The sequence below is a fragment of the Peromyscus californicus genome, unplaced genomic scaffold (genome assembly GCF_007827085.1).
Source record: "Peromyscus californicus insignis strain IS unplaced genomic scaffold, ASM782708v3 Scaffold_5__1_contigs__length_169319896, whole genome shotgun sequence".
In the NCBI taxonomy this organism is placed as follows: domain Eukaryota; kingdom Metazoa; phylum Chordata; class Mammalia; order Rodentia; family Cricetidae; genus Peromyscus; species Peromyscus californicus.
In genome coordinates, this window is record NW_026294573.1 from 136324476 (window position 1) to 136333455 (window position 8980).

Below are 8980 nucleotides of genomic sequence, written 5' to 3' on the forward strand. Positions count from 1 at the left end.
TTAGACAGTGAAGTAAACCATTAAAAACAGAAAGCTGATGAAGATGTAATTGAATGAAGGGGCCATGTTCCAGCTACAGAAAGCAGCAGAACTTGGCAGATTAAGCCACGTGGTCTGACTTCAGAGTCAATGATCGAATAAAGGAGTTACAGAATCTCTCTCCATGCCTATAGAAAGCCACTGAGGCCAGTTGTGCATCAAGGTGTCCCTGAATGTAGACCTAGAGAGGCCATTGTGTGAAGCTGTGAAGGTGATGTCTGGATTGCCTTGGAGAACCCAAGATGTTAAAGATGCCAGAGCTGTGAAATATCTGCTGAGGAGCTGCTAACAGGGAGTTGAAAGAAGAGAAAGAAATATATTGCAGTCAACAAAACTGAAAGGAGTTTGAGATCTGAAGAGCGCTTTAACATTGTACATGGAGATGCAGTTTTGAGTTTGCCCAGCTGGTTTTTGGTCTTGCTTTGGTCCAGTATTTCCTTACGATGCTCCCTTTCCTCCATTTTGGAATAGTAGTGCATATCCTGTGCCATTATATGTTGGAAGTATGTGATCTGATTTTTTATTTTGATTTTAAAGGGGATTACATATAAAAGATTTCATGTATCTCAGAAGAGACTTTGAACTTCAGACTTTTAAACAAGTTTGAGACTGTTATAGGCTATGGTGATTTTTGAAGGTGGACTGAATGCATTTCTGCATTATGTCATGGGGGCCAGGGAGTGGAATGTGCTGGTTTGAATAGGAATGGTCGCCATAGATTCATGTGTTTGGATGCTTGACCCATAGGGAATGGCACTATTAGGAGGTATGGAGGTATGGCCTTTTTGGAGGAAGTGTGCAATTGTGGAGGTGGGCCTTAAGGTTTCATGCATGCTCAAGCAACACCCATTGTGGCAGGCTCTCCTTCTGCTATCTGTGAATCAAGATTTAGAACTTTCATCTCCTTCTCTAGCACCATGTCAACCTACATGCTGCTATGTCCCACCATGATGATAATGGACTAATCCTCTGAAAATATAAACCAGCCCCAATTAAATGTTTCCCTTTAGTTAAGGGAGTCCCGTGGTAGAGTTGGAGTGAGTAGAAGGAGGACTACAGGCTGCCAGTAGGCTTAAAGTGGACACCTGAGAGGGTTTATTTGGGAGGTCTGTTACTGAGGAGGGAAAAGGGAGACCAAAGGGAATGAAGAGGAAAAGAAGGGACTGTAGTTGAGACCGATGAGGGGGAGACTCGTTTAGCATGATAGAAAATAGTGGAGAAATCATCTGGTTTGGGCTTCATAACTAAGAGGAGTTATTTTTCCCTTGGTTGGCTTAATCAAGATGGAGTGACATCACATGGTAAAAGTCCATCCTTTCCAACACTAGCAAAGATGGTTGTCAGTCATGTGACTGACTCCATCCTGATGGAGAGACAGCTGCTAAAATGGCATCAAGTCACATGCTTCCTTTAAGACGACCTATGTATAGATTTTTACTCTCAACCCCAGTATTATGAGTTTTAAGTTAACCCCTTTGTTACAGATTTTACTTGTTTTTAATCATACCCGATGTGCTTACAAATCTTGAGGTAAGATTTATACCTTAGCAAAACTTTTAGAGCATTAAACCATAACCAAGAGTATGAGATGAGTATCAATAGTCCCCGTTGTTAATAGTTTGTCCCTTTATTTTGTTTTGATTTCCTTTCTCTGTCACATAGTTACATGGCCCACCTGATATGGGACAGAGATTTTAGAGGAAACCTTTAAACAAGCATGCTTGGGTCTAGAGGAGGGGGAGCCATACCCAACTCCAGAGCCAGCTTTTAATTAAAATGGGACAGCACAAAACAACAGTTTAGTGCCACTCATAGCTAAAAGACACTTGAATCTCTGTAAAATTGAACCAGTAAGCTGAGAACAAAGAAGGCTTAGAGACAGGACATTTTTGAGCCCTAGCTATATAGACTGAGGACACTGCAGGAAGGAGCTGAGATGCACCAGCCCGCGATGAGTGTGTGCAGGCTGCGTGCACATTACCGCTGGCCTACTCCTGTGCTTTCTCTCCTCCTGCTAGATCAGGCTCCAGGCTCCTATTCTGCAACAAACTTACAAATTCATCAATGGTAATTTAAAACAAAGGACATTTACACTGTGTGGGGTGGGATGAGGTGGGGATGGGGGAGACCAGACAAAAACAAACAGGGCTTGGAGCAGAGAAAAGAGAAATAGGGAATGGTGAATCTTTTTCAATTTCCCTGATCGCTGGCAGTACTTGTATCGCTTACAGTATTTGTAAAGGTCCTCAATAATATTTGGATCTTGGATGCTATTGAACAGCCCTTTGGATTGATATCTAAGGGGTATTGATGCCAAATTTGATTTCAAAAGTGATTAAATTTGGGTCCCTTCAAGTCGAGTGTCAGAGGAAGAGACTTGAGGTTTTCTAAGAAGCGTCCCACGGGGAAATGAGTGATTATGGAAAACTGTTCCCATGGATGAGAGAGAAGAAGAAAATCTGCAGCCTGTGGTGGGGATTGGGATTTGGGGAGGACTAAACAAGGGCCAAGCCAGTCAGTGGATCATCCCCACACTCAATGTGGGGGGAGGGGTCACGGGCTCAGACTGGCTAAGCCAGGTGAGTGACTTGGTGCTTGATCCCAGGGCTTTCATGGAGGCTGGAAGGCAAGAACAAAAACCAAGCTCTAGGAGGGGAGTCTCATCCACAGGAAAGGTTAGAGAACAGAGTCACAAAAGCCACAAGGGCCAAAAGGAAGTGTGGGATTACTGGCAGCTCCAGAAAGAATGAGGGAGAGGAGGGTAGGAGGAGGCACAGTGGGTGGGAGGATGGGGTTGGGTGAAGACAAATGTTGCTGGGGTACCTCCAGGTACAAGAGTACCAGACGGGTTCTGGGCTCTCATGGTCACGTCCCCAGACCCAGGGAAATAGTTACACCGCCCGGGGAAACTTACCTAATTGCCACTGATGGATGGGGTACCAAGCAGTCGGTGAGCCAGAAGGTGAGTCTGTTGTGGGTGGACTGGGGATGAGGAATAGGGTTCCAGTGCAGCGTGGACACCAGTGGGGAACACAGACACCAGGAGAGCCTGTCCGAGTCACAGAACTAATGTAATGTTACAGCTCTGAAGGGAAAAGTATCCTGGCTGTCAGGAGCCAAGGAATATCATAGTCACTGTGCACAACAAATTTCATACAAGACATTTAATGGGAGGGGAAAACCCAGGAGGGTGGCTGCCTCTGCTCGGGAGAGAAACAGCACAGAATTGAGCAGAAGATGAAGTTTATATAGCATTTTTTTGAGTTTCGGGAGGAGATTTCCAGGTGGAATTTCAAGTCCAGAGCCTGGGGAAAGATCAGGAGAGGGTGGGATTTCAGGTCCTGAGCCTGGGCTTTCTACTCTGTAGGTCAGGGCCTGGGTCCAGCTGTGTGGGATGTCCTGTGGGTGGAACCTGTCAGTTGGAGGTCCTCAGTGGAGGGGCCTGGCCACTAATGCTCCTTAAGGGGTTTATAATGATAAAAATGCATGAGGTTACAGCATATCAGTATCATTCTTTTTCTAAGATTGTGTGTGTGTATATATACATGTGTGCATATATGAGTTTGTATGTGTATATTTATACATGTGTCTGTATGTGTTTATATGTGTCTAATGTATATATATATATATGTCTAATGTATATATATATGTGTGTGTATATATATATATATATATCGTGTGTATTGTGTATGTGTCTGTGTGTGTATCCGTGTGTGTGTGTGTGTGTGTGTGTGTGTGTGTGTGTGTGTGTGTGTTTATTAGGACAGGACTAAGGCTTCCAGGGGAGAAATCTTTATGACTACTCCTCACTCAAGTTGATCACAGTAAATTTAGGAAGAATAATGGCCCAGTTAACAAATATTCTTACTAAGAATATAATATCCACTATTTCTGCTGTTATTTTTGAAGGGATGGGAATCAAACCCAGGGCCTTATACAGGCTAGAAAAGCACTCTGCCACTGAACTACATCCCAGCCCTATATATTTTGTTGTACTGAGAAGATGTAAGAGTGGATGAAATTATTACCAAGATCCTCAGTAAGCTAGGAGCACAGCCTACACTCTGGCATCCTAATCTCCTCATTATTCTGAAGGAAAGAGCACTTTATACTGTGAAGCATTCTTTAGGCCATAAATGTAGAATTGGAGCATTATGTATCTACTCAAAGTAGTTAAATCTTTTTTTTTAATTTTAATTTTTATTTTGCAATACAATTCAGTTCTACATATCAGCCACGGATTCCCTTGTTCTCCCCCCTCCCGCCCCCCTCACGTTCCCCACAGCCCACCCCCCATTCCCACCTCCTCCAGGGCAAAGCCTCCCCCGCGGACTGAGATCAAACTGGTAGACTCAGTCCAGGTAGGTCCAGTCCCCTCCTCCCAGGCCCAGCCTAGCGACCCTTTGTCAAAAATTATATGTTCATAGGTGTGCGGATTAATGTCAGGGTCTTCAATTCGATTCCATTGGTCCACATGTCGGTTTTTGTGCCAATACCAAGCTGTTTTTATTCCTGTGGCTCTATAGTAGAGCTTGAAGTCAGGGATAGTGATGCCTGCAGAGGTTGTGTTGTTGTACAGGATTCTTTTGGATATCCTGGGTTTTTTGTTTTTCCATATGAAGTTGAGTATTATTCTTTCCAGGTCTGTGAAGAATTGTGTTGGTATTTTGATGGGGATTGCATTGAATCTGTAGATTGCTTTTGGTAAGATTGCCATTTTTACTATGTTAGTCCTGCCTATCCATGAGCATGGGAGATCTTTCCATTTTCTGAGATCTTCTTCAATTTCTTTTTTCAGGGACTTAAAGTTCTTGTCATATAGGTCCTTCACTTGCTTGGTTAGTATTACCCCAAAATATTTTATGTCATTTGTGGCTATTGTAAAGGGTGATGTATCTCTGATTTCCTTCTCAGCTTCTTTGTCCATTGTATATAGGAGGGCTACTGATTTTTTTGATTTGATCTTGTATCCTGCTATGTTGCTGAAGGTGTTTATAAGCTGTATCAGTTCCTTGGTGGACTATTTGGGGTCACAAAGTAGTTAAATCTTTTAAGGTTAAAAAAAAAAAAAAAAAAAAAAAGGAGCGTACTGGGCCCTGGGTCCCTGGGGGAAAAAACTCAGCTATAAGAATCCCTGAGAGCTATGACTATGTAAAGGTAGCTAATGGCAAGAGAATAAGGTGGTATTTGAAATTGTTTCTAGAAAAAGATGGTTCAACACAAGTATTATATGAAAGAGACAGAAAAGTCACTCAAGGACAATAAGGACAAGGAGTTTTCTTCTCTAACCTACAGCTGAGTTATGTAACAGATACCCAAGTTTCTCAGTAAAGTCTGTGAGCAATGAACAGGGTCTTCAATCCCATTAGAAAGAAGGGCTCTATATAGCAAGCATTCAATTGGAACAGAAAGGCTGCAGGGAGACTACCTCACTGGTGACATTAACTTCAACACTCACGTATCAGCTGGCTGATGCCATTACAAAGATGGCAATATTAGAATTGTTTTATGAAGGTGGTTCTGTGCCTGTGTGTATGTGTATGATCATGCACATATCTGTGTTTATATGCATATATGAATGAGGATTATGAAGAAAATTTTAAAAAATGTATTAATTTTATGTGATTGTCTGCACTTATATAAGTGTATTGTGTGCATGCCTGATGCCTGCAGAGGCCAGAAGGCACTTGATCCCCTGGAACTGGAGTTACAGATGATTGTGAGTTAAAATGCATGTGCTGGAAACCAAACCTGGTCCTCTGAAAGAGCAGCTAGTTCTCTTAACCCCTTAACCATCTCCCCAGCCCTGAGGGGGGAAAATGAGGTATGATCTCACTGTGTAGTCCTGGCTGTTCTGGAACCTACTATGTAGTCTAGTCTCAAACTCATAGAGATCCATCTACCTTTGCTTCCCTGGTGCTGGGCTTAAAGACGATTTCTTCTATGTCTGGACTATGGAGAAATATAAAGTAATATAAATTAATATGCACACTCAATTTTAACTATGAAAAATAGAATTTTCTTTTTATCTTCTAAAGAAATTAATCTCTCTCTCTCTCTCTCTCTCTCTCTCTCTCTCTCTCTCTCTCTCTCTCTCTCTGTGTGTGTGTGTGTGTGTGTGTGTGTGTGTGTTTGTGTAATGCATGTCTAGGCTCCTCACCAAGTTTCCAGTGGACAGAGAAGGAATAGGAGAGAGCAGAGTCAGCTACTGGATCCCAGGGTCTTCCAAAGTCTAGTGCCAGGATGTCTCCACCAATGCTGGAATCTGTGCCTCTTCCATGACCCTGGCAAAGGGAGATTAGGGACAGGAGGAGCACCCCAAGGCATCCTCAACATCCAGCTCTGAATGTGCCACAGTCCAGTGGCCTGCCTGTATTTGGACTAATGCTTGGTCTCTGCTGGGAATTTCATCTTTGTATTTCTTCCCCAGGTGGTATAGAAGAATTTTCCCAGCTTATGCCCTTACACTGGGGCTGCAGTTTGAGTGTGTATGTGTGTCTGTTTGTATACAGAGAAAATAGATTTGTAGATATGTTAGAAGAAATGATGTGTGTGTATGTTAGTTTTAACCTCTCTGTGAAGAGTGATAAAGATTGAAGCTTTTCCTAGCCCCATTCTTTACCTTCACTTTTACCTAAAATATTCTTAAAGGAGAATCAGTTGAAAACACACCATTTAATTTTTGTAAGCCTGACTTTAAACCACTCATCTCCTCCTCTGGAAAGCTTTAACAGAACTCTATTGTGTTTGGTCAAATGATCTGAAATCTCCACATGCCTTTAAGCCATTGCTCTTAGAACAGGTAATTGGAACCTCTTGATGTTTTGTTCAGCTTATTATACTTTATAATCTACCTTTAGGAACCACATTCTAGCAGAATACCAAGGAAAGCATACATACATACATACATACATATTTTTTTCTGAATTCTAAACTAAAGTATCAAACAATCCATTTGATAACAAAATAGTAAAGTGTTTTTATCCTGTTTCTTACACACACACACACACACACACACACACACACACACACACACACACACACCTAGAGCTAAAAAGTGTTAACATGTCTGGTGCCCTAAAGCCAGTGAATGAAAGTGATCTCAAATATAAATTTTTCAGGTTCCCAAAACAGTCACTTCTTACGTTCACTGCCAGCATATTTTTTGCACTGCTGTCTACCACACAAAGCATCTTTCCAGTTGTGTTTACCATCTGTTCTTAGTGAGATGCGTTTCAGCTGAGCTTCTTAGCAACCTCAGCCTTTACATAGTACTATTGCTTAAAGGGGATGTGAAATACTGAGCTGATAAAGTTTCGAATCAACTCTTTGGGATGGTTCTTTTTATCACAAAGAAGTTTTCAAACATGTGGCATGGATAGGTGGACAGGAACGTTTGAGTGGAGGGGAGTCGTGAAACCTTCCTTCCTTCCTTCCTTCTGTCTACAATCCAGTTACTAATCCAAAAAGCTTGATTGTAACAGGGTTTCTCCATCTTGTCTCAGCTGGAGCCATCATTGCTTTATACCCCCCTCCCCTGCAAAGTACCCTGGGAAAGCACCCATACCCTGCTCTAGAAACTCAGGGTGGAAATGCCCCAGCTAGCTGCATGTTCTTGGCTCTTGTTAAACTGCAGGCTTGTTTCCCTCTGCAGCTGACAACCCGGATGTAGTTTTTCTGGGCTCTTTGTCTTTAGCAACTTCCTGCGATATACTTTGGGGCTGCTCTGTGAGAAGCGTTTCTCTCCAAGCAGCCGAGGGCCAGGTTAATACATACTCTCAATTAGAACTCTGGTCATGTTGAGTGGCTTCTGGACTTTTGCCCTGTAACATGATGAAACAAAGTAACTTTTGTTAAGCTGACTGGTTTGGCAAGTGAGGGCTGTGGTGATAGTAGGAACCCCTCTCTCCACATCTCAGGTTTAGGTGAAAGGGCAGAGAGAATCAAAAGCTATCACTTTCAGGCAGGAGTTGGGATTGGAGGGAGTTCCCTTCACAAGTTACTCAGCTGCTGCCACCTGACTGGGGCCCTAGCCAAGAACTTGCAGGGTTTTTTGATATATAACTGGATCCAAGAGCAATCTCCAGAAGGGCAGAAGTATGTGACAGCTTTTAATTTAGTCTCAGAAGCTCTCTACTCTGTGAATAGAGGCAGTGACTGTTGTCTCCAAGGCTCAAAGGAGGGACACAGTCCCAGTCTAGACAAGAGTATCTCATAAGGAAGAACCATTACAGCATTTGCAACATGTGATCTACCACAGTGAGTCAGGTTCTACAATATTGTGATGCTATTCTTGCTTATTGACTTGATTACATCTGGAATTAACTAAAACTCAAGGTGCTACATATACCTGTGAAAGATATTTTTTGATTGGATCATTTGAAGTGGGAAGACCCGCCTTCAATCTGGTCACACCTTCTGCTGGCAGCCTGTATAAGGACATGGAAGAGGGAAGTTCTTGTGCTTTGCCTGCTTGCCCTCTCTCTAGCAGGCAAGCCTGTTCCTTCAAAGATATTGGAGTATTCTTCTTTGGGATTCTGGTGTATATGGAAGAATACCTAAGACATCTAACCTCATGGACTGAAAAGCTATTAATTCTTGAGCTTTCTGTCAGGAGACAGTCTTTGTTGGAATAATTGGACCATAACCTGTAAGTCACTCTAATAAATCCTATATATACATTCTATCAGTTCTGTTTCTTTAGAAAACCTTGATTAATGCAAATATATGCATTTATTTTATAAGCCATTGTTTTCTAATGTAAGAAGAAGCATAAAAAAATCAATGATCTGGAATGATTTGGCACTTACATAATTCATAGCATGGCACAAACTCTCCCTGGAGGCCTCTGAATGTTTAAGGTACATAACATTCTGCATGCTTGGGTTGTGACTCCTTCTATGCTTCTGTGCTCTAAAATGTACGATAAAAGACAGCCAGT